Source organism: Podarcis vaucheri, assembly GCF_965113315.1.
Source record: "Podarcis vaucheri genome assembly, chromosome: 16".
NCBI classification, from domain to species: domain Eukaryota; kingdom Metazoa; phylum Chordata; class Lepidosauria; order Squamata; family Lacertidae; genus Podarcis; species Podarcis vaucheri.
The window spans coordinates 42,864,227-42,888,617 of record NC_138754.1 but is presented as its reverse complement, the minus strand read 5'-3'; the positions used below and the strand labels follow the sequence as shown (position 1 = coordinate 42,888,617).

The 24,391-nt window shown below is 45.0% G+C and overlaps 1 long non-coding RNA gene across 1 annotated transcript; it reads right to left on the bottom strand.

The window, feature by feature from the left end:
* Positions 1-8,409: 8,409 nt before the first annotated feature.
* LOC309521396 lies at positions 8,410-22,706 on the bottom strand. The gene is made up of 3 exons (XR_014214654.1): positions 21,837-22,706; positions 11,726-11,874; positions 8,410-10,993 (listed from the first exon to the last, which is right to left on the bottom strand). It is a non-coding gene; the product is annotated as an uncharacterized lncRNA (long non-coding RNA).
* Between the last annotated feature and the right edge of the window lie 1,685 nt (positions 22,707-24,391).

Below are 24,391 nucleotides of genomic sequence, written 5' to 3'. Positions count from 1 at the left end.
AAAATTGACCAAAATACTACAAGTATTAACAATTTGAGCCAGAAGGTGAATTCAAATACAGAATCAATTGAAAAACTGCTGCAAGAGTCAGCATCAAATCAAAAGACGGCCCAGGAAGCAAAAGAAAAAGCAGTTGCTGTAGAAAAGATAACACCAATAAGTAAACAGCTTGGGGACCACCAGTTACAGCTTGGGGCCCACCGGGCACTTCTGTCTATGATTGAATTGAAGGAGAAACAGACCAATTTGAGGGTCAGGGCGGTACCTGAGCTTGAGAAAGAGAACTTAAGTGACTTTCTGACACAGGAATTTGCAGACTTTTGGAAATGGGATGATAAGCAAGACTTTAAAATAGTAAAGGCTTTTAGACTTGGAAGAGAAGGGAGAAAGAACAGGGTGAGAGACTGTTTGATCACTCTTCAATCAAAAGAGGAGAGAGACAAAATATTGAACCTGTACTACCAGAATACCTTGATAATTCAGGACTCAAGAGTGGAAATATTCAAGGACATTCCGAAACAACATTTGGACCTCAGGTCCAATTATACAGACCTGGTGTCATTGCTGAAAGGAAACAGAACCATTTTTAGGTGGGAATTCCCTCAAGGCCTATCTTTTACTTTTAAAGGCAAAAAGTTTAAAATAAGATCAGTGGAGGAGAAAGAAAAATTTCTGAGAGATCACGAAGAAGACCTGCAAAAAGGAGTGGAAGGAGAGCCAGGAGCCTTACGACCAGGTATATCAGGCAAAGCATTACCACCTTTGGGATTGGACAAGACACAGAAAGTGATACCACCGTCAGGACAAGAGGATTTATTGGGAGCAGTTGGAGGAGAGTAAATTTAAATACATCATGTCTCTGCAACTATTAAGCTGGAACATTCACGGACTGAATTCCCCGGAGAAAAGGAAGAAAGTTTTTCATCTACTGAAAAAGGAACAATTGGACTTAATTTGTTTGCAGGAAACACATGTGATAAGGCTACATAGGAAAATACTGATTAATAAGAGACTGGGCCAAGAATTTATTTCATCAGACAAGGTTAAAAAGCGAGGAGTAGTCATTTATGCAAAAGAGAGCCTATCACCGAAATTTGTTTTTAAAGATGATCAAGGAAGATTTATTGCAATTGAAATTCAAACACAAGGAGAAAATTTTCTGATAATTGGACTATATGCACCGAATGAGGGGAAATGTGAATTTTATAAAAAGTTGCATGAGACTTTGTTGGACTATATGGACTATAACATTATTTTGATGGGAGATATGAATGGAGTGGTATCCACAAATATGGATAGGTCGCAGAGACAGGTAGTTACTAAAGATGGTAGACTACCAAAAACCTTTTTTGAATTGACTGACAATATGGATTTGACTGACATTTGGAGAATTAGGAATCCCTTGGGCAGAGAGGGAACCTTCTTTTCTGAAGCTCAAAAGACATGGACAAGAATTGACCAAATATGGATAACTAGAGGACTGGCACCTAAGATTAGGAAGGTTGAGATCTGCCCTAAGACGTGCTGCAACCATAATGCCGTGAAAATGGAGATGAAACTAACACCAACTGGTTCCTTCAGATGGAGGATGAATGACACCTTGTTTAGAGGCCAAGAGGTGATTAAGAAGGCCCCAAAAACTCTGAGAGACTATTTTGAGATAAATTTGAAAACTACAGTGGAAAAAAGAGTAATTTGGGACGCAAGTAAAGCAGTTATGAGGGGGTTTCTGATTCAACAGAATTCATTAAAGAAGAGAGCCCAAAATGAAAAGAAAGAAAAAAAATGGAAAAAATAAAAGAGGGGGAGAAGAGATTGAGAGTGAAACCCAATTCACAAGAGATTCTGAGAGAAATAAAGTTACACCAAGTGCAGTATATGAAGATGATGAATCAGGAAATTGAATGCAAAATTAAACAAATGAGACAAAGGACTTTTGAATCGGCAAATAAATGTGGGAAACTATTGGCCTGGCAGATGAAGAAAAGACAAAAACTTAACACCATTACTAACTTGGAAGTGGAAGGAAAAAACATTCAGAATCCAGTGGAAATTAGAAAATGCTTCCAGAGGTATTTTAAACAATTATATACACAAGGGCCCCAGAAAGAGTTTGACATAGACCAGTTCTTGAAAACAAACGGACTGCAAAAAATCTCTCAAGAAAATAAGATAATGTTGAATCATAAAATTACGGAACAGGACGTAGAAGGTGCCATTCAGAATATGCAATTGGGAAAATCTCCAGGGCCGGATGGCTTAACCTCAAAATACTTTAGGACTTTAAAGGACTGTATAATTCAACCACTAAAGGAGGTTTGCAATGAAATTTTGGAGGGGGGAAAAGCGCCAGAGTCGTGGAAAGAAGCATACATTACACTCATACCAAAAACTGAATCAGAAAAGACACAACTTAAGAACTACCGACCCATATCCCTGCTAAATGTGGATTACAAAATATTTGCTGACATTTTGGCTAAAAGGTTAAAAAAAGTACTTGGGGAAGAGATACACAAGGACCAAACTGGCTTTCTCCCAGGCAGACACTTGTCTGATAACATGAGGAATATAATTAACAATCTGGAGAAGTTGCAAGAGGACATTAATACTAAAGCAGTTTTAATCTTTGAGGACGCCGAGAAAGCTTTTGATAATATTTCTTGGGGTTTTATGAAGAAAAATCTTCAGGGGATGGGGGTCGGTCAAGAGTTTGAAAATGGTATAAGTGCAATTTATTCAGAAGAAAAGGCTAAATTAATAGTTAACAATGTGGTGACAGGGGGACGCGGGTGGCGCTGTGGGCTAAAGCCTCAACGCCTAGGGCTTGCCGATCGAAAGGTCGGCGGTTCGAATCCCCACGGCGGGGTGCGCTCCCGCTGCTCGGTCCCAGCGCCTGCCCACCTAGCAGTTCGAAAGCACCCCCGGGGGCAAGTAGATAAATAGGTACCGCTTACCAGCGGGAAGGTAAACGGCGTTCCGTGTGCGGCTCTGGCTCGCCAGAGCAGCGATGTCACGCTGGCCACGTGACCCGGAAGTGTCCCCGGACAGCGCTGGCCCCCGGCCAATAGATGTGAGATGGGCGCACAAACCCCACAGTCTGTCAAGACTGGCCCGTTCGGGCAGGGGTACCTTTACCTTTACCTTTAATGTGGTGACGGAGGAATTTAAGATAGAGAAAGGGACACGACAAGGCTGCCCAATTTCCCCATTACTTTTTATTTCGGTCCTGGAGGTTCTGCTAAATATGATTAGAAGGGACCATTTGATCAAAGGCATAATGGTCGGAGCTAAACAATACAAATCGAAAGCCTTTGCAGATGACTTAGTATTGACATTACAGGAGCTGGAATCTAGTACTAAAAGAGTATTAGAACTGATTCAAGAGTTTGGTCATGTGACAGGATTTAAGTTGAATAAGTTAAAAACTAAAGTCCTTGAGAAAAATCTAACAATGACTGCGAAAGAGAGATTTCAGAATGAGACAGGTTTAACAGTGGTTAAGAAGGTGAAATATTTGGGGATTAATATGACAGCTAAAAATGGGAACTTATTTAAAGACAATTATGAAAAAATGCTGGTCGGAGGTTAAAAAGGATTTAGAAATATGGTCAAATTTGAAGCTTTCCTTGTTGGGTCGAATTGCTGTTATAAAGATGAATGTATTGCCAAGAATGTTGTTTTTGTTCCAATCATTACAAATTCTAGACAAGATGGACTGTTTCAAGAGGTGTCAGAGAGACATTTCTAGATTTGTCTGGCAGGGCAAGAAGCCCAGAATAAAATTTAAAATATTAACCGATGCAAAAGAAAGAGGGGGGTTTGCCCTGCCAGACCTTAAACTATATTATGAATCAGCAGCTTTCTGCTGGTTGAAGGACTGGCTGCTTCTTGAGAACACAAACATTTTGGATCTAGAAGGTTTTAATAATGTTTTTGGGTGGCATGCATACTTGTGGTACGACAAGGTTAAAGCACATAAAGCATTTAAAAACCATATTGTCAGGAAAGCACTGTTTAATGTCTGGACAAGATATAAAGACTTACTTGAAAATAAAACCCCAAGGTGGTTGTCACCGATGGAGGCGAAGGCTCAGAAAAAGCTCAATATGGAGGCCAAGTGGCCGAAATATTGGGAAATTTTGGAGCAGGAAGGAGATAATCTGAAATTGCAAAGTTTTGAGAAACTAAAAGATAAAGTGTGAGATTGGCTTCACTATTATCAGATAAGAGAGACCTTTAATCTAGATAAAAAAATTGGCTTCCAGGTGGAAAAATCAAAATTGGAAACAGAACTGTTAGAACCCAATACTAAGAACTTGTCAAGACCCTAAAACAAAGATACTTTCAAGAATGTATAACTTGCTGTTAAAATGGAACACACAGGATGAGACGGTTAAATCTGCTATGATTAAATGGGCACAAGATGTTGGACATAACATTATGTTTGCTGACTGGGAACAGTTGTGGACCACGGGTATAAAATTTACGGCATGTAATGCCCTAAGAGAGAATATTATGAAAATGATTTATAGATGGTACATGAGCCCAGTCAAGCTTGCAAAAATCTATCATTTGCCCGATAATAAATGTTGGAAATGTAAAGAAACCGAAGGTACATTCTTTCACCTTTGGTGGACGTGCCCAAAGATTAAGGCTTTCTGGGAGATGATATATAATGAAATGAAAAAGGTATTTAGGTATACCTTCTTGAAGAAACCAGAGGCCTTTCTCTTGGGCATAGTCGGCCAATTGGTGCCAAAGAAGGACAGAACTTTTTTTATGTATGCAACAACAGCAGCAAGACTATTGATTGCAAAGTATTGGAAGACACAAGATTTACCCACACTGGAAGAATGGCAGATGAAGGTGATGGACTACATGGAACTGGCAGAAATGACCGGCAGAATCTGAGACCAGGGAGAAGAAGTGGTGGAAGAAGACTGGAAGAAATTTAAAGACTATTTGCAGAAATACTGTAAAATTAATGAATGTTAAAGGGATGTTGGATTGAAAATAAGCGGTATTGGTAAAAAGATTAATAAGAATATGTAAATACGGATTGACAATGGTTGGAAATATATAGTTATAAATAGGTTAAGATATTAAGTAAAGATAAATGATAGAGGGTAAGGATTTGCTGAATTAACTATTTGAACTGGAATACAAAAAGGGGGGTGTGAGGAGGTCAGGAAACAAGTAACTGAAATATAAGACATGAAAATATTGATTCTTTTTTTCTAACTTTCTTTTTACTTTTTATGTATTTTGTCTTTGTATTTTTGTATCTCTTTTTTTACTATTGTTATTCTTTTTTATTTTTTATTTTTAATTCTGTAACTTTTTATTGTTTGTAAAATTCTAATAAATATCATTTAAAAAAAAATGAATAATGTCTTTTTTTCTTTTGACAACACTTGTCCTAAAATACCTAACGATAAAAGCTTCTGGTTTTTTAACAAATGTTATTTTAACCATTTTTTAAAATTTATTGTATATCATTTCCCAAAATTTTGTAATGATCTTACAATCCCACCACATATGATAAAATGTACCTTCCCCTTCTTTACACCTCCAACAAGTCTTTTGTTCTGTTCTATACATTTTTGCCAATTTTACCGGTGTAATGTACCACCTATACATCAGGAACAAGCTCTTTCGCAAGGCTTGGCATTGGCTAGCCTGGAGCGTCAATCAGTCAGATTTGGGGGGAAGGGCGGGTTCAACTGCCTAAGCAACAAGCAGTTTGGGTGAGCGCACAAATGCCAATTTTTATTTTTATGACTCCAAAAATGGGACTGTCCTGTATTTTAAGGGATAGGTGGTACCCCCACGGCCCTGCCCCACTGTTGCCTTTTAAGGCCCTTCCCTCCAATGCACCCACAAACCCCGCCTTCCCAAATGGCCCTTGTCTGCCACGTGCTGCCTGGGCCCACAAGCACAGTGGGGTGGAATCCTTGGGGAGCCATCCGAGTTGCTTCTCCACGCTGCCTCCTGTTTCCTCTGTGGTCATTTGCATGCAGACAGGCTTGTCATGTGCCATCTTGATTCTTCACCAAGAATGGAGAATGAGAACTAGAACGGGGGCTCTGCCAGGCCTTCTCCACTGCCGCAGCACTCGCACTCACAACTCCCCGGCTGGGGCAGTGACAGAGGGCCCTACCCTAAGCATAGCTGGAGAGGACATGGTGGGGGGACGGGCCAGGAGACTTCAGGAGAAAGAACCACATCAAATTCCCAGCAGCAGGAGGCTGTTCAGCTTTAAGAGATAAACCAAATTTGCCGGAGCCCACATTTATGATGACCCTGATCTGAAACCTGTTTTGATAGTGCCAGAACAAAAGGATTCATTGCTAAGGCCCCCACATCCTCACAGAGCAGCTTCCCCCCACCAGTTAGGCCACCCATGCAAGATTTTAGGTCATCCCCCGTGGGGGGCCCCCTCCACCTCATTTTAGATATTAACTGCTGAACATGAAATATTTGCTGTGGTGCACTTGCTGTATATAAATATATATTCGTGAATTTGTTGAGGATATTGGTCAGTTGATCCCAGGACGGGTTGCAACATCATTTAAAACCATTTAAAGCAAAAGTTTTAAAAAATAAAATGAAGAATTTCAGCACAACAATTTGCAGCAGTGGGTCAAAATCCCAAAAATGCCTAGGTGAAAAAGGCAGGTTTTAACCTTGTGCTGAAATGTCAGCACCATTGGTGCCAGTGGTAATTCCAAGAGGAGGGCAATCCATAATTAGGGCGCCACCACAGAGAAGGTCTTACTCCCGTCCCCACCCAGTGAACTTCCCCCTGGAGGGGGGGGGCAACAAGAATGAACACCTCACCCAGAGCTGAGGACTCAGGCTGCTGGGTTCCTTCAGGCAAGTGAGCCCCAAAGCCATTTAGGGTTGTTTAAGTCAGCACCTTGAATTCAGTCTGGAAACAAACAGGCAGCCAATGAGAAGTCTTCAGGGTTGGTGCTCCGTGTTCCCTGAGGGGGCCCCCAGCCAGCATTCATGCCAGAGCAGCCCCTACTAACTGCAACTTCCAGGTTGTCTGTCAGGGCATCTCTGCGCAGAGCACCGGAGGGTCATCCAATGGGAGTTTATGGGAGCAGGACTCACTGCAGACAGGCTCTTTCTGTCCCAGCAAAACAAGGTGAGCAAAGGCCCTCGGGGCCCCCCAAGCCTCCAGGGACTCGAGGGCTCAAGGAGCACCCTCAGACTCTGCCCCTGGCTTTCATGGGGAGGGCAACCCCATTCAGAACATGCCAGCTAGCCAACAGCTAGAGGGGGGTGACTCTGTCTAGTTCTTCTCTTCTTTGGTTCTTCTGTTTCTCCATTTTACTGTGTTAAGCTCAGTTTTCTATCTTTCCACACTTGTACCATTTAAAAAATGCCTCATGAAAATTCACCAGCATTTTAGTGTGAATTTCTCCTAATATAGGCATTTCCTGTGTGCAATTTTGCCCAATATGCATATTTTTGCAAATCAGTTTTCCATAATACAATGCAATTTATGTTTTATGCATGTTATGCACATTTTACCCTACTGTTTTTATTTTGGGGTACATTACTTGCCTGGAAAACTATTTTGCAAAATTCGGAGAAGTGCAACTTTTGAATCATGAAGAATAGTTCTGTGTTTTGGAAAATGAAAGTTAGGGAGGTTGACCTTTGTATGTGAACAGAATTGAATTCTTTCCCCAAGTCAACGTGCTGCTTTGGATTTACCAGGATCCAGACTCAGTTTATTGGTCCACATCCAGTCCATTATTACCTCCAAGTACTTGCTGCTGCTACTACACATCAGTGGCTTCTGGAACCCTTTGCCACGGGAGAGAGTAATAGCCACCACCAGTGAATTAGAGAAATGTATCCTTTGCAGAAAGGGATGCAGGAGGTGCTGTGGTCTAAACCACTGAGCCTCTTGCATTTGCTGATCAGAAGGTCGGTGGTTCGAATCCCCGTGATGGGGTGAGCTCCCGTTGCTCGGTCCCAGCTCCTGTCAACCTAGCAGTTCGAAAGCACACCAAAAATGCAAGTAGATAAATAGGTGCCGCTCCAGCGGGAAGGTGAACGGTGTTTCCGTGCACTGCTCTGGTTCGGCAGAAGCAGCTCAGTCATCCTGGCCACATGACCCGGAAAAACTGTCTGCAGACAAACACCGGCTCCCTCGGCCTGCAAGGCGAGATGAGTGCCACAACCTCAGAGTCATCTGCAACTGGACTTAACTGTCAGAGGTCCTTTACCTTTTTACCTTTTATCCTTTGCAGATGCACATTTGTGGCCGTAAAAGCTGGATTGAAAACAAGCTGGCTTTCTAGGGGTGCCACTTTCTCTGGTGGAGACCCACGCTCTGCTCGGCTGGCAGAACTGCCAGCTGCTGAGTGCATCAATGGGATTCAGAGGGAAGCAATAGTCCCACTCTATTCTGCCTTGGCCAGACAACACCTGGAATACTGTGTCCAATTCTGGGCATCATAATTTAAGAAGGATGTTGACAAGCTGGAAGGTGTGCAGAGGAGGACAACCAAGATGATCAAGGGGCTGGAAACTAAGCCTTACAAGGAGCGCTTGAAGGAGCTGGTTATGTTTAGTCTGGAAAAGAGGAGATATGAGGTGATATGTGGCCATCTCCATCAATTTTATTAATAGGACAACTCTGACCAACATTGAATTTAACCAGAATTCTGTCAGCTGAATTCTGTGCTAGTTGAGGTTTCTGAGCTGTCTTCAAGGACAGTTCCATGAATTACACACCACAGTAATCCAGCCTAGGCTCTACCAGAGCCTGAGATTACCCCCCTCATTGCCTGTTGGTGCTCTGTACTCATTCCCTTTCACGTTTGCTCCAAGATGCTTCTCTTCCTCCCCCCTTGGAACTGCAAATTCTCAGTCACTGATCTGCCCGGTCTCTCCCCTTTGTTTAAAACTTGTGAGGGGGAATGAGGAGACGCCCTCCTCCCATTCTCCACAGATCATTGGCACAACGCAGAGCGCAACAGCTTTGGTGCCGCTGGCGCCGGGCTGTCAATGTGTACTGAGGGAGCCCTTAATCCATGGGTCGCTGCCGTGATAAACAAGAATGTCTCTTTTGGAGCTGTTATAACTTATCATGTTAATGTGCGGTTTGGGAGCCTTTAATTGGTGATTTGTGCATGGACTGTCACAAAATTTTAAAACACATTTGCCATCATTTCTGGGGCGCTTGAGCAGCAACTGGCTGACGACACCAACAGGGAGCAGCAAACACAATCATACCTCCAGCTTCCGGAGTCTTTGACTCCGGCAGGCATCTGCTCCCAGCCCTCTTTCTGTCTCTCCATATTCCCATTCTGACAGGATTTAGACCTCCCCCTGCTCTGCAGCCCAAAGATGAGACAGTGGCAGCCACACGTGTGAGAATCAGGCCACTCTTTTATCCCAGTGACACTGGATGGAGAGGCAATTTAAAATACAGGCTTTTACACGTGTTCAAGGTGCACTTGTATGGTGTCAAGCCTGGAAGTAGTGTGGAAGGGACAGAAACACCTAAAAGAAGCTGAAAAATCATGCGAAAACAGCTTTTAAGTGGAATCCCGGTCAGAGCCGTCTTTCCCATAGAGCTTAGGGGTGTGTTGCGCCAGGGCGCCGGCCTCTCAGGAGTGCCCTAATGAGTGGGGGAGTTGCATGGCTTTGCCGGCAGCCTCCCCTTTCCTTGCACACCCACCAGCTGCACGCCCACCAACCATAAGGCTGGCGGGCGTGCAGCTTCCCTCCCAAGCTTCTGCGGGGATCGCTCTCCTCCCGAGGAGGTTTGGGAGGGAAGCTGCGCTCTCCTCCCATAGAGGCTTGGGAGGGGCGCAACTTCACTCCCAAGCCTCTGCATGCAAGGATCGCTGTCCCGCAGTGGCATGGGGGAGAGTTGTGCCCCCCCTGGATGGCTGGCAGTGTGCAGCTATGGCCACCCCAACACTATCTGTGGTAATTTGGGGGGTGCTGGGCGGATATTTGCACCCACATCTGCTAAAGATGGCCCTGATCCTGGGAGCCCTTGCACCAACCTTTGAAGCCTGTGGAGAGTTGGAGTTTGAGGGAGGGATGAAGCAATTGTGGTGGAATTTGGCAGATTATTGGCGGAGTTTGGAGGAGTTTCTGGAGGAGTTTTTTGAGATTATTTTTTTTTTAGTTGTTTGGAGAGGTTTTTTTGAAGAGGTGTTTTGTTGTTGTTGTTGTTGTTTTGAGATGACACCTGAACACACGCATCGTCGTCTTCCTCAGGTGATGACAAACCCAAAAGGCAGCGAGTGGTGCCCAGACTGGAGGAGAAGTTGGAAGTACTGGACTGTTTACAGGATGGCATGTGCATTTGTGCTGTGGCACACAAGTTTGGCAGGAATGAATCCAGCATAGGTGCCACTAAGATATGGGAGAAATAAATCCGGGCATCAGTGGCAGCGAGTACACCTACAACTGCCAAGGTCCCAGGTACGTGCGAGACGAGGCCACGGGGAAGGCACATGAGGCCCTAAACCTGTGGCTAGAGGACATGACTCTCCAGCGTATCCCCATTGATGGCAGCACCTTGCGCAAGAAGACTCTCAGGCTGTATGCACGCTTCAAGCAGCTTGCAAAGTTCTGAGCCAGCTTCAAATGATGTGTCAATCTGAAGAACATTGGTGACTATGTTGAAGCTGCATCCGTGGACCAGGAGGCTGCCCAAGCATGCCCTGACCAGTTGAGGAGACACCAAGTGCGCCCTGACCAGCGGAAAAGACAAAAGCGCCAGCTGCCCATCGCCATGTTCCTTGGTGAGACAACACCAGCCCCACCAAGTGCATGTGACCAAGCACTTTGGGGTACCGGTCTACCCTGCTTGTCATTGTTTGCAGAATGTCTTCCAATGATGAGGAAGACTAAGAGCCACCATTGCCCTTGTGTGATGGCTTCCCCGCTGAATTGTGAAGGTTCCATGACATCACCGCAGATCAGCCGATCAGGTACATGTCAAGTCCTGCTAGAAGCAAGGAAGGAAGGATGTCAGCATGTCAGAAAATAGGGATGAGTTCAAACAGCCTTCCCCAACTTGGTGCCCTCTGCCTGCTTAGAGCTGTCTGCATGGTGTATGGGGCTGATGAGCGTTGCAGTCCAAAACTGCCAGAGGGCTCCAGGTTGAGAAAGGCTGAGTTGGAAGGAGGTGTTATTGCTGCAATAGTTCCCAAGGATTCTGCGTATTTCCTTTTTAAAATTCTGGAACTATTCATTATTAGACTAATGAAGGGAAGGAGAGAACGAATAGAAAAGAATGGAAGGCGAGCTGAGTGCTGCCAGGGGTTCGGGGCGGGGGGAAGAAGAGCACAGAGTCCTCCTTCTCCCCCCAGGTTCCTTGTGCTGGTTTCCATTGAAGCATTAATTAAGAGCACCTGCCCTCGTAGTCAAGTTCTTCTTCATTAGGAATAGAGCGTGTGTCAATGTGTAATTAAAATTATGCATATTTTTTAAAAATAGCTCTTTTGAAATAGAACCCTAGTCATCCATACCTATTAATTTAATCAGCCAACTGAGCTCAGGTGAATTCATCGCTCCTCTCTGTCCCCCCTCCCTCTCTCTCTTAATGCTAACAGGAGTGAATTGAGCAGGAGGATTTTAACTGATTAAGTTACCATAGCAATGCAGCTCATCTCTCTCCTTATCACGTTTCAAGCTCCTCAACCCTGTTAGCCACGGAAACTGAATTCACACAACCAACCTCCAGGTTCCTTCTTCCTTGCAATTTTTCTTCTGCAGAGGAAGTCGTGCCCCATTTTCAGGCAACAGTGAGCCCTGTTCCTGAATTCCATCCCTTGAAAATCATTCTGCCATTACCCTTATCTTGGATGGGTTGCAAGTTGGCACTTTCTGTGTATTGAAAAGTAGGAAAAGAGGGAAATTCAGTTTGGTTCACATTTTTATTTGAACCTACCTTCATTCACACTTCTTGAAACAACGTGCACATCAAAATGCAGATTATCTTTTGAAAATCACAGTTGCCAGATTTTGTACCCAAACTGCATATATTAGGAGGAAGTGTGCATAAAATGCAGACAGAGTGAAAATAAAATAGAAATAAAGTATTATACAAAGGGAAATTACTTGCAAAAATGTGTACATTGTGGAAAATTGTCTACAAAAAATGTGATTATTAAGAGAAAGGGCATGTGAAGAAAGGGGAAGAGCAAGGAGAGCCTGCTTGCACTAACTGCCTTGCGCAACCGCCTTGCAAGGTGGGCCAGTCATGTCCCAAACTATTCAGGACTTGGTGCTCCCCTTCATGGATCCCTGCCTTGCCGTGGCGAAGGGGCTTGAGTAACTCAGAGAAGCTAGGAACTATGCCGAGCAGGGCACCCAAGATGGACAGGTCATAGTGGAGAGTTTTGACCAAACGTGATCCACCTGGAGCAGGAACCGGCAAGCCACTCCAGTATCCCTGCCAAGAAAACTCCATGGACAAAGACAACAGGCATATAAAAGTTATGATGCTGGAAGATGAGCCCCTCAGGCCGGAAGGTGTCCCACATGCTACTGAGGAAGAGCGGAGGACAAGTACAAGTAGAATCAGAGCTGATGAAGCGGCTGGGCCAAAGCCGAAAGGATGCTCAGTTGCGGATATGCCTGGAAGCGAAAGGAAAGTCCAATGCTGTAAAGAAAAATATTTCATAGGAACCTGGAATGTAAGAACCATGAACCTGGGTAAGTTGGATGTGGTCAAAAATGAGATGGCAAGAATAAATATTGACATCCTGGGCATCAGTGAATTAAAATGGACGGGAATGGGCGAATTCAGTTTGGATGACCATCATATCTACTACTGTGGGCAAGAAACCCGTAAAAGAAATGGAGTGGCCCTCATAGTCAACAAAAGAGTGGCAAAAGCTGTACTGGGATGCAATCTCAAAAATGATAGAATGATCTCCATACGAATCAAAGGCAGACCTCTTAACATCACAGTAATCCAAGTTTATGCACCAACCACAGGTGCTGAAGAAACTGAAATTGACCAATTCTATGAAGACTTACAACACCTTATAGAATTGACACCAAAGAAGGATGCTCTTCTCATTATAGGAGATTGGAATGCTAAAGTAGGGAGTCAAGAGATAAAAGGAACAACTGGCAAGTTTGGCCTTGGAGTTCAAAACAAAGCAGGGCAAAGGCTAATAGAGTTCTGCCAAGAGAACAAGCTGGTCATCACAAACACTCTTTTCCAACAACACAAGAGACGACTCTACACATGGACATCACCAGATGGGCAGCATCCAAATCAGATTGATTATATTCTCTGCAGCCAAAGATGGAGAAGCTCTATACAGTCAGCAAAAACAAGACCTGGAGCGGACTGTGGCTCAGATCATCAGCTTCTTATAGCAAAATTCAAGCTTAAACTGAAGAAAGTAGGAAAAACCACTGGGCCGGTAAGATACAATCTAAGTCAAATCCCTTATGAATACACAGTGGAAGTGAGGAACAGGTTTAAGGATTTAGATTTGGTGGACACAGTGCCTGAAGAACTATGGATGGAGGCTCGTAACATTATACAGGAGGCAGCAACGAAAACCATCCCAATGAAAAGGAGATGCAAGAAAGCAAAGTGGCTGTCCAACGAAGCCTTACAAATAGCGTGGGAGAGAAGGCAAGCAAAATGCGAGGGAGATAGTGAAAGATACAGGAAATTGAATGCAGAGTTCCAAAAAATAGCAAGGAGAGACAAGAAGGCCTTCTTAAACGAGCAATGCAAAGAAATAGAGGAAAACAATAAAATGGGAAAAACCAGAGATCTGTTCAATAAAATTGGAGATATGAAAGGAACATTTCGTACAAAGATTACCATAATAAAAGACAAAAGTGGAAAGGACCTAACAGAAGCAGAATACATCAAGAAGAGGTGGCAAGAATACACAGAGGAATTATACCAGAAAGATATGGATGGCTCGTACACCCCAGGTAGTGTGGTTGCTGACCTTGAGCCAGACATCCTGGAGAGTGAAGTCAAATGGGCCTTAGAAAGCACTGCAAATAACAAGGCCAGTGGAAGTGATGGTATTCCAGCTGAACTAATTAAAATTTTAAACAATGATGCTGTTAAGCTGCTACACTCAGTATGTCAGAAAATTTGGAAAACTCAGCAGTGGCCAGAGGATTGGAGAAGATCAGTCTACATCCCAATCCCAAAGAAGGGCAGTGCCAAAGAATGCTCCAACTACCGTACAATTGCACTCATTTCACACGCTAGCAAGGTTATGCTTAAAATTCTACAAGGAAGGCTCAAGTAGTATGTGGACCGAGAACTCCCAGAAGTGCAAGCTGGATTTAGAAGAGGCAGAGGAATCAGAGACCAAATTGCAAACATGCGCTGGATTATGGAGAAAGCTAGAGAGTTCCAGAAAGACATCTACTTCTGCTTCATTGACAATGCAAAAGCCTTTGACTGTGTCGACCACAGCAAATTATGGCAAGTTCTTAAAGAAATGGGAGTGCCTGATCACCTCATCTGTCTCCTGAGAAATCTCTATGTGGGACAAAAAGCAACAGTTAGAACTGGATATGGAACAACTGATTGACTCAAAATTGGGAAAGGAGTACGGCAAGGCTGTATATTGTCTCCCTGCTTATTTAACTTATATGCAGAATTCATCATGTGAAAGGCTGGGCTGGATGAATCCCAAGCCGAAATTAAGATTGCTGGAAGAAATATCAACAACCTCAGATATGCAGATGACACAACCTTGATGGCAGAAAGTGAGGAGGAATTAAAGAACCTTTTAATGAGGGTGAAATAGGAGAGCGCAAAATATGGTCTGAAGCTCAACATCAAAAAAATGATGTATGGAAGTGAGAGCTGGACCATAAAGAAGGCGGATCGCCGAAGAATTGATGCTTTTGAATTATGGTGCTGGAGGAGACTCTTGAGAGTCCCATGGACTGCAAGAAGATCAAACCTCTCCATTCTGAAGGAAATCAGCCCTGAGTGCTCACTGGAAGGACAGATCCTGAAGCTGAGGCTCCAAGACTTTGGCCGCCTCATGAGAAGAGAAGACTCCCTGGAAAAGACCCTGATGTTGGGAAAGATTGAGGGCACAAGGAGAAGGGGATGACAGAGGATGGGGGGATACAATCTATTTCAGAGAAACAGACCAGACAAGAAAGGAGGAGGAGTGGCGTTATATGTCAGGGATGTGTATACCTGTGAAGAGATCCAAGATTTAGAACCTCAAAGCCAAAGTGAGAGCATTTGGGTCAAAATTAAGGGAGAGAAGAATAACAGAGATCTCATTGTGGGAGTTTACTATAGATCCCCAAGCCAAACGGAGGACATAGATGATGCCTTCCTGGAACAGATGGCCAAGCATGCAAAAGGAAGGGAGATAGTAGTAATGGGGGACTTCAATTACCCGAATATTTGTTGGATGTTAAACTCAGCCAAGAGCATAAGGTCAAACAGATTCCTCACTGGCCTTGCAGACAACTTCATTGTCCAGAAAGTGGGAGAAGCAACAAGAGGAACAGCCATTTTAGATCTGGTCCTAACCAATGTTGATGACCTGGTTAGTGGGGTAGAAGTGGATGGATCATTAGGCGCGAGTGATCATGCTCTTCTGAAGTTTACTATACAGCGGAAAGGAGCAGCCAAGCATACTAGGACTCAATTTCTTGACTTTAAGAAAGCCGACTTCATAAAACTTAGGGAAGTGCTGGGTGAGATCCCATGGACAGTAATACTAAAAGGAAAGGGAGTTCATGATGGCTAGGAGTTTGTTAAGAGGGAGATAGTAAAAGCACAACATCAGGCAATACCAATGAGATGGAAACATGGAAGGTGCCTAAAGAAGCCAGGGTGGCTATCTAAAGAACTTTTAACTGAGTTAAGATTTTAAAAGGATGTGTACAAAAAATGGAAAAGGGGGAAACCACCAAAGAGGAATTCAAACAAATAGCCAGCACCTGTAGACACAAAGTCAGAAAAGCTAGAGCACAGAATGAACTCAGGCTTGCTAGAGAGGTTAAAAGCAACAAAAAAGGGGACTTCCGGGTTAGCGCGAAAAGGTTAATGGCGGATTCCCTCCGAGCTCCGGAGGAAATCGGCTCCGTGGAAGACGGGTCCTGCCGCGGCGGCGACGCGGGGACCCTCAGAAACCACAGGCGCTGAAGCCTGTGGACTTGGTGACTCGGCGGGCACCATTTGCGCCCCCCAGACCCACAAAGAAGCCTTTTTAAAGGCTTCGGAGCGGGGGACGGAGAGTGGCGTGGTGCTGTGAGTAGACCACTTCTTCTACGGAGTGAAGCCGCAAGCCATGGCCGGAGAGCGCTGACTTCTTTCTTTGAACATTTGGACTGCAAAAGTAACAACCCGTGAGTAGTACGGAAATTGGACTTAAAAATCTCTTTTTTTCTGAATTCGGCACGATCGGGGGAAGTGTTAAAAGGAAGTCTGCCCCCCCCCCGTCTTGTAGACAATTTAAAGCAAAAATTGGATAACTAAGGTCGAGAGACCACTTCTCTCTTTGCGATACAAAAGTTATTAATTTCACGATTTGGCATTATAAGTATTTTGCTGGAGGATAAGAATTGATTTTTAGGAGCTGATGTGCAACCCCCTGGGATCCGGGAGCAATCCGCGAGAGAGCCTGCTGAGGAATCATAGAATCATAGAATCATAGAATCATAGAGTTGGAAGAGACCACAAGGGCCATCGAGTCCAACCCCCTGCCAAGCAGGAAACACCATCAGAGCACTCCTGACATATGGTTGTCAAGCCTCTGCTTAAAGACCTCCAAAGTAGGAGACTCCACCACACTCCTTGGCAGCAAATTCCACTGGCAAACAGCTCTTACTGTCAGGAAGTTCTTCCTAATGTTTAGGTGGAATCTTCTTTCTTGTAGTTTGGATCCATTGCTCCGTGTCCGCTTCTCTGGAGCAGCAGAAAACAACTTTTCTCCCTCCTCTATGTGACATCTTTTTATATATTTGAACATGGCTATCATATCAGCCCTTAACCTCCTCTTCTCCAGGCTAAACATGCCCAGCTCCCTTAGCCGTTCCTCATAAGGCATCGTTTCCAGACCTTTGACCATTTTGGTTGCCCTCCTCTGGACATGTTCCAGTTTGTCAGTGTCCTTCTTGAACTGTGGTGCCCAGAACTGGACACAGTACTCCAGGTGAGGTCTGACCAGAGCAGAATACAGTGGCACTATTACTTCCCTTGATCTAGATGCTATACTCCTATTGATGCAGCCCAGAATTGCATTGGCTTTTTTAGCTGCTGCGTCACACTGTTGGCTCATGTCAAGTTTGTGGTCAACCAAGACTCCTAGATCCTTTTCACATGTACTGCTCTCAAGCCAGGTGTCACCCATCTTGTATTTGTGCCTCTCATTTTTTTTTGCCCAAGTGCAATACTTTACATTTTCCCCTGTTAAAATTCATCTTGTTTGTTTTGGCCCAGTTCTCTAATCTGTCAAGGTCGTTTTGAAGTGTGATCCTGTCCTCTGGGGTGTTAGCCACCCCTCCCAGTTTGGTGTCATCTGCAAATTTGATCAGGATGCCCTTGAGTCCATCATCCAAGTCGTTGATAAAGATGTTGAATAAGACCGGGCCCAAGACAGAACCCTGTGGCACCCCACTAGTCACTCTTCTCCAGGATGAAGAGGAACCATTGATGAGCACCCTTTGGGTTCGGTCAGTCAGCCAGTTACAAATCCACTGAGTGGTAGCATAGTCAAGACCGCATTTTACCAGCTTCTTTACAAGAATATCATGGGGCACCTTGTCAAATGCCTTGCTGAAATCAAGGTAGGCTACATCCACTGCGTTCCCTTCATCTACCAGGCTTGTAATTCTGTCAAAAAATGAGATCAGGTTAGTCTGACATGACTTATTTTTCAGAAATCCATGCTGACTATTGGTGATCACAGCATTCCTTTCTAGGTGCTCACAGACTGTTTGCTTAATGATCTGCTCCAGAATCTTCCCTGGTATTGATGTGAGACTGACTGGGCGGTAATTATTTGGGTCCTCTCTTTTCCCCTTTTTGAAAATAGGGACAACATTTGCCCTCCTCCAGTCTGCCAGGACTTCACCTGTTCTCCAGGAATTCTCAAAGATGACTGCCAGTGGTTCTGAGATCACATCTGCCAGTTCTTTTAATACTCTTGGATGCAGTTCATCTGGCCCTGGAGACTTGAATACTAGCCAAGTATTCTTGTACTGTCTCCTTCAAATTCTTCAGGTTGGGCATTGTTTTCTTTATCGGAGAAGACTGAGGCAAAGAAGGCATTGAGGAGTTCAGCCCTTTCTGTGTCCCCTGTTTGCATTTCACCAACTTCTCCTCTGAGTGACCCCACTGTTTCTTTGTTCTTCCTTTTGCTACGAACATACCCATAAAAGCCTTTTTTGTTGCTTTTATTTTTTATTATTTTTTTAATAAATTTTTTATTGGGTTTTCACAATTTATATAAACACACACAATACACAATACAGACATACAAACACAAAGACAAACATATATAATTTCAAATCCTTAATTTCTTAACCACTTTCCCTGAGTTCCCCACACCTCCCCTTCTTGCATCCCAATTCCAATAGTTAACTCAGCAAGTTCTTATCTCCAACTTTTACCTTATTAATATTTTACTTAATTCTTCTTAATTAACAAAATTTAACTTATAAACCTCAATTAAACCACAATACTCATCATTTACATCCTTTTCTAAGGTCGACCCAAGTTCCCTTCCACAAATTTCCCAATTTTTGTATTAATTACAAAACAAAATAGCAGAAAACAACATATAATTATACACCCTTTGGATTCCAAAACTCTCACCCCCCCCTTTCCCTGTTTCGATCCCCAAAGAATATCCATCAGTCTATCAGCTCTCAGCCTGGATCCCTCACGTCTGAGGCCCTCAAATCTCTCTCAGTCCCTCTCTGCCGGTTTTGTTGATAGTCCTTTATGTTGGACATCGAGTCTCGGAGAAGCTCTGTCCCAATAGGGTCTATGTTTCTTCCAACCAGACCTCCATATTCAAAAGTGGAGCCCAAATCATGTTTCTTATTCCTTTTAAGTCCAAATGTCCCAAATGTCCCAAAAGCTCCAACTTTCGCCTTAATCAAATTTGTAATCCATAGGTCTTCCGATCTCCCCATGGGGAGATCTCTTCAATCTTCATTCTCAAATTCAAACCAGATTCTCATCATCCAGGTCTTGTTTTCTTTGTGATCCATTTTTACAGGCCTCTGGTTGCCCTGTTTCACCTGCGGCATTTTAGCTCCTCCTTCCCACTCCTCTGAATCAGCACATATCTCTTCTTGTTCAGCTGCAAAATTTTCTTGAGTCAAGTCCTTGGCACAATCAACAAGTTTATTTGCTTTAGAATTCAAGGTCATAACATCTGTAGCCAAAGCTTCACTCTGATCTTGTAACTTTCCCAAGAGAGAGAACATTCTATCCAACTCAGCCTGTATTTTTCCATCTGCAGCCATTGTAATGTCTCAGAACCCCCTCTAGAGGGATTCTAGTTACTTAGTATTCTTTCTCCAACAGTCAAGTTACTTTGTTTTTGTTTCTTCTTTATTTTCAACGACTTGAAGTCAAATGTATCAAAAATAACCAGCAGAAATAACAAAAGGCAAATTTTTCTAACTTTGACAGCTCGTTTGACAGCTGTCAAACTCTTTATGTCTCCTTGGATGATGGACTCAAGGGCATCCTGATCAAATTTGCATCAATAGGAGTATAGCATCTAGATCAAGGGAAGTAATAGTGCCACTGTATTCTGCTCTGGTCAGACCTCACCTGGAGTACTGTGTCCAGTTCTGGGCACCACAGTTCAAGAAGGACACTGACAAACTGGAACATGTCCAGAGGAGGGCAACCAAAATGGTCAAAGGTCTGGAAACGATGCCTTATGAGGAACGGCTAAGGGAGCTGGGCATGTTTAGCCTGGAGAAGAGGAGGTTAAGGGCTGATATGATAGCCATGTTCAAATATATAAAAAGATGTCACATAGAGGAGGGAGAAAAGTTGTTTTCTGCTGCTCCAGAGAAGCGGACACGGAGCAATGGATCCAAACTACAAGAAAGAAGATTCCACCTAAACATTAGGAAGAACTTCCTGACAGTAAGAGCTGTTTGCCAGTGGAATTTGCTGCCAAGGAGTGTGGTGGAGTCTCCTACTTTGGAGGTCTTTAAGCAGAGGCTTGACAACCATATGTCAGGAGTGCTCTGATGGTGTTTCCTGCTTGGCAGGGGGTTGGACTCGATGGCCCTTGTGGTCTCTTCCAACTCTATGATTCTATGATTCTATGAGGACGAGATGGCTGGACAGTGTTCTCGAAGCTACCAGCATGAGTCTGACCAAACTGCGGGAGGCAGTGGAAGACAGGAGTGCCTGGTGTGCTCTGGTCCATGGGGTCACGAAGAGTCAGACACGACTAAACGACTAAACAACAACAGCACTTGGTGCTACCTCCAGCCCTCTTTGTAGCTACAGCTCTTGGATGGGGCATAGGGAAAGAGAATCTGGAGTTCTTAGGCAAATGTGCAAACAGGGACTTCAATATGGCATCCAGTTTCCTGGCTGCTCCCTGGGGTGAAAGAAACCTGCTTTTTTTCTACTGCAGTCCCTCCTGCAGAGATTCCAGCAGCCTGTCAACCCCAATCCTATACCTCTGTGTAGCATGAACCAAGCAACTTTGGCTCGTGGGGGGTCCTCCACTAACCTTGTGAGTTGCCAACGATGCACACGAGACCTGCCGGTCAAATTATGTCAGGTTTATTAGGAATAAAGAAGACAAGGGAGGGGACAAAGAGATAAAGCAGAATATGGAAAACAAAAGGAGCTCTTGAGTTCAGGTCTAGCTTATACTGAACCAATTACTTACTAGCAGGCTTCTTGCCTCAAGGCAGATGGTCAGCTGCAGGTTTTCTGATGGTCAAGTAGGGCTGAGGGGCATTGGTGGGAGGGGCAAAGCACTGCATGGCCTCCGTCTTTAAGGTTTTCCCACAGTGACAGTGGGAAGTGACAGAAATCGCCACCAGGATTTTTCAAACTTCCTGCCAAACAAAACCTGTCCTGCGTTTGTGAATTTGGGGCGAAGGGTATGCCTGGCTCACTAAGGCGAAAGGGTGGGCAGACAAACAGGGGGTTTTTTTTTTGCATGAACACAAAAACATTGATGAATTTGTGTGAGGATTTAATTTTTAATTTCTCCTCGCAGGAGAAAGAGGCGCATTTGAACTATGTGGGTGAACAGGAGCAGCAGAAGACCATTCTCTAGGAACAAACATTAGACAGGCCACCCTGAGCCTCAACAATATATCCTTCCTTAACGTTCCCACAGCACTGGGGTCGGAAGGTTTTGGCCCAATCTGGCTCAGCTGGAATGACAGATCAGAAGAGGAAATGAGGCTTTGCAAGAAGAAACCCCCTGGCAGCCCAGGGTCAGTGGCAGGACACTTGGCTAGGCTGGTGCTCAGAGCCAACTTTTGAATATCTGTGGGGTTGCTCCACACAAGGAATGCTGCCTCTCATCTGAGGATCAGTTTACAATGTCAGCAGCAGAAACACACAAGAGGAAGGCACCTTTGGCAAACCCTCACTGTGATCAACTCCCGCCCAGAAACCTCTGTCCCCACTGTGGAAGGACGTGTGGATCCAGAATTGGCCTCCGCAGTCACCTAAGGACTCACTGTTAAGACTGTGTTCATGGAAGACAATCTTACTTGGCTACGAGGGATGACCAAAGAAGAAGAAGAAGAAGGAAAAGAAGACTGGCAGGTTCATCAAGTTATCAGCAGTTTCAGGGAAGGACCATAGCTCACCGTACCTGGTTGATTTGCAGAAAGTCCCCTGGCTCAATCCCTGGGTGAGGGGAAAGATGACCCTCCTCTGCCTGAGGAATCCCTGGAGAGCTGCTGCTCTAGGCATTAAACTGGGCTACAGAGGAATCTCTTTCCTGCACAGAGAAACGTGGAAGGGTTGAGCCAGCACTTCTCCTTGTGTGCTCTTTTCCCCTGCGTGGAGAGACTCTGCCCAGAACATGCAGATACACATCTCCCCCAGTGCGCAGCAAACTGGTCTTGCCTGGGAAAGCTGTTTCATGTGGTCTGCAGAGGGCATAAACTGGTCCTTCTTAGATTGTTTCCCTTTTACCAGGGAGCTGCTGGGCAGCATCACTGCCTACGATAATCTTTTTTGTTAGTAAGGAGAAAAGAACAGCGGCAAAATGCTGAATTGGCCCCTCTTGAATGGGCCCCTCCTGCTCCTCATGAGGCTTCTGCCAGCGGCACACCCTTTCCAGCCAGCCTGTCAGACTCCCCTGGGCAACTTAATGCCATTGAGAATTGGGAAATGGCAGGTAATACAGAGAACAAGAAAGAAGCTCTCTCCAATCTGCTGTGTCTTAGCCGTCCCCCACAAGACAGGCCTGCTCCCACAACCCACAAGCAAATGATCCCTAGATGCAAACCAATTTGATACAAAGGTTCCCTCCTTGACTCCAAGGTTGCCCCCCCCCCCCGGTGCACAGTTATGCCTGGGCGGGTCCCACTGAAATGAGGAGGGGATTATCTGTGGCTGCCTGCATGGAAGAGTGTAGGGAATTTGATGGGACTAGAAAGGCGGGCAGAGGTGGGCAGAGCAGAGGTGGAGGGCAAGAAAGATGAGGAAATTGCCTTTGAGAGTATTCATAATCTAAGCAAGCGGAGGAGGAGGGGAGAGGGGCGTGCCCAGCAGAGGCTCCTGCAAGACTGGAGCAGGAAAGGCAGGCTGCCTCCCCTGTCCCTGCAGCTCATTAGGAATGCGTGGCACATTTCCCTCCAGTGGCGCATTCTGCTGCAAGAAACCCAGAAAAAGACAAGAAAAATGAAGGCAGGTGCAATCTCATTTTCTGAGGGCTGCAAGTCAGCCAGGAAACGGCTATTATTCCATCGACTCTGTCGGCATTAAGTTATTTCCTTCACTAAATACGGGAGTGTTCATGAATATCTATTGAGTTCCAGGTAGTGGCGTCTGGCTGCACGGCGCCTCACTGATTGTAGCTTTATATTCCTCCGACAACACACCTCAATCTCACACTGAAGTGAAAGACAATAGTATTTTAAATTGGTTAATAAATCTCTAGATGGATGCTCCTGAGAGGCCGGGCGACTTCATCTCTATTACATGAATAAAAGTGATAAGGCCTCAGCCATGGAGGGGTGTTTCTGAATTGGGGAGGTTCCTTCCAGAACGCCCCCCACGTGCCCTTCAAGGCAGGCTGCCTCCTTCTCCCACTCAGCTCCAGGAAGGTCTTTGGGTGGAGCAGCCAAAACAAGCTGCCTTCACAGAGGAAGGGAAGGGGTCAGCCAGAAAGGTCCTCTGTTCCCAGAGTCAGGATGGAGCTGATCACACCAGGAAGACAGTCTTCCTGAGCAGAACAGGAAGGGAAGGGAAGGGGGACCCTTCCTTGGAGGAACAAAACAGAAATAAGGTTGCACAACATTAAGAGAATCATAGAATTGTAGACTTGGAAGCAGCACTAGGGTCATCTAGTCCAACCCCATGGAATGCAGGAAACCTTTGCTCAACGTGGGGTTCGAACCCACAATCCTAAGATTAAGAGTCTTATGCTCTACCAGCTGAGCTATCCCATCTATTTCTTTAGGCTTTCTTCGTTGCTCCAATTCCTCATTCATTTCTACTCAGCATGATGCCTTCTTTGAGGCAGGGCAATTTCACATTTCTCCTGTGTCAAGGATCCCCCCCCCGCCCCCACGCTCATGCAACTCCACAGGAAAAAGCTCTCTCCTGTGCACAAGCTCTCTGTGGCTCCCCTTCCTGTGAATGCCTGACAAAGAAGAATCTAATCGGGTTTGCGGCTGTGACAATCAGATCCTCCACTTGAGAGGATTCCCACTCTTCAGGGCACCTTTTCCAAGTTGCCACTTACACCCTGAGTTGTAATGAGTTTCCTTGGCCTGCCTTTGGGCATTGTCCACTTTGAGAGCAGCACTTCTTATTTCAGGAGAGTGGCCATCCTCCCCAGGCAGCCGGCGTCATCTGCAAAGCGCCTGACCTCTCCCTCCGTGCACTCAGGAGCAGGCCTCAGAATGTCATGTCGGCCCACAAAACAGACAGCCAAGATGGCAGCTACTTTTCGCATGCAGCACAAAGGGTGGCGTGAGGGGGCGCCATGGGTTAGGAGGCCACATATTCATTACTGTTAGGGTGATGCTGACAAGGCTCTTGACAGGCAAGCATTCCTGACTCAGCACATGGCCCAGCTCTTCCAGCCCACACCATGACTCCCCCCGAGACACAACCAAATAAAGACACACCCCCCCTTTGGTTTTGCTGCAGCTCTGGGGTGGGGCTCCTCTGGAGTTTGGATGTGGAGTGAGA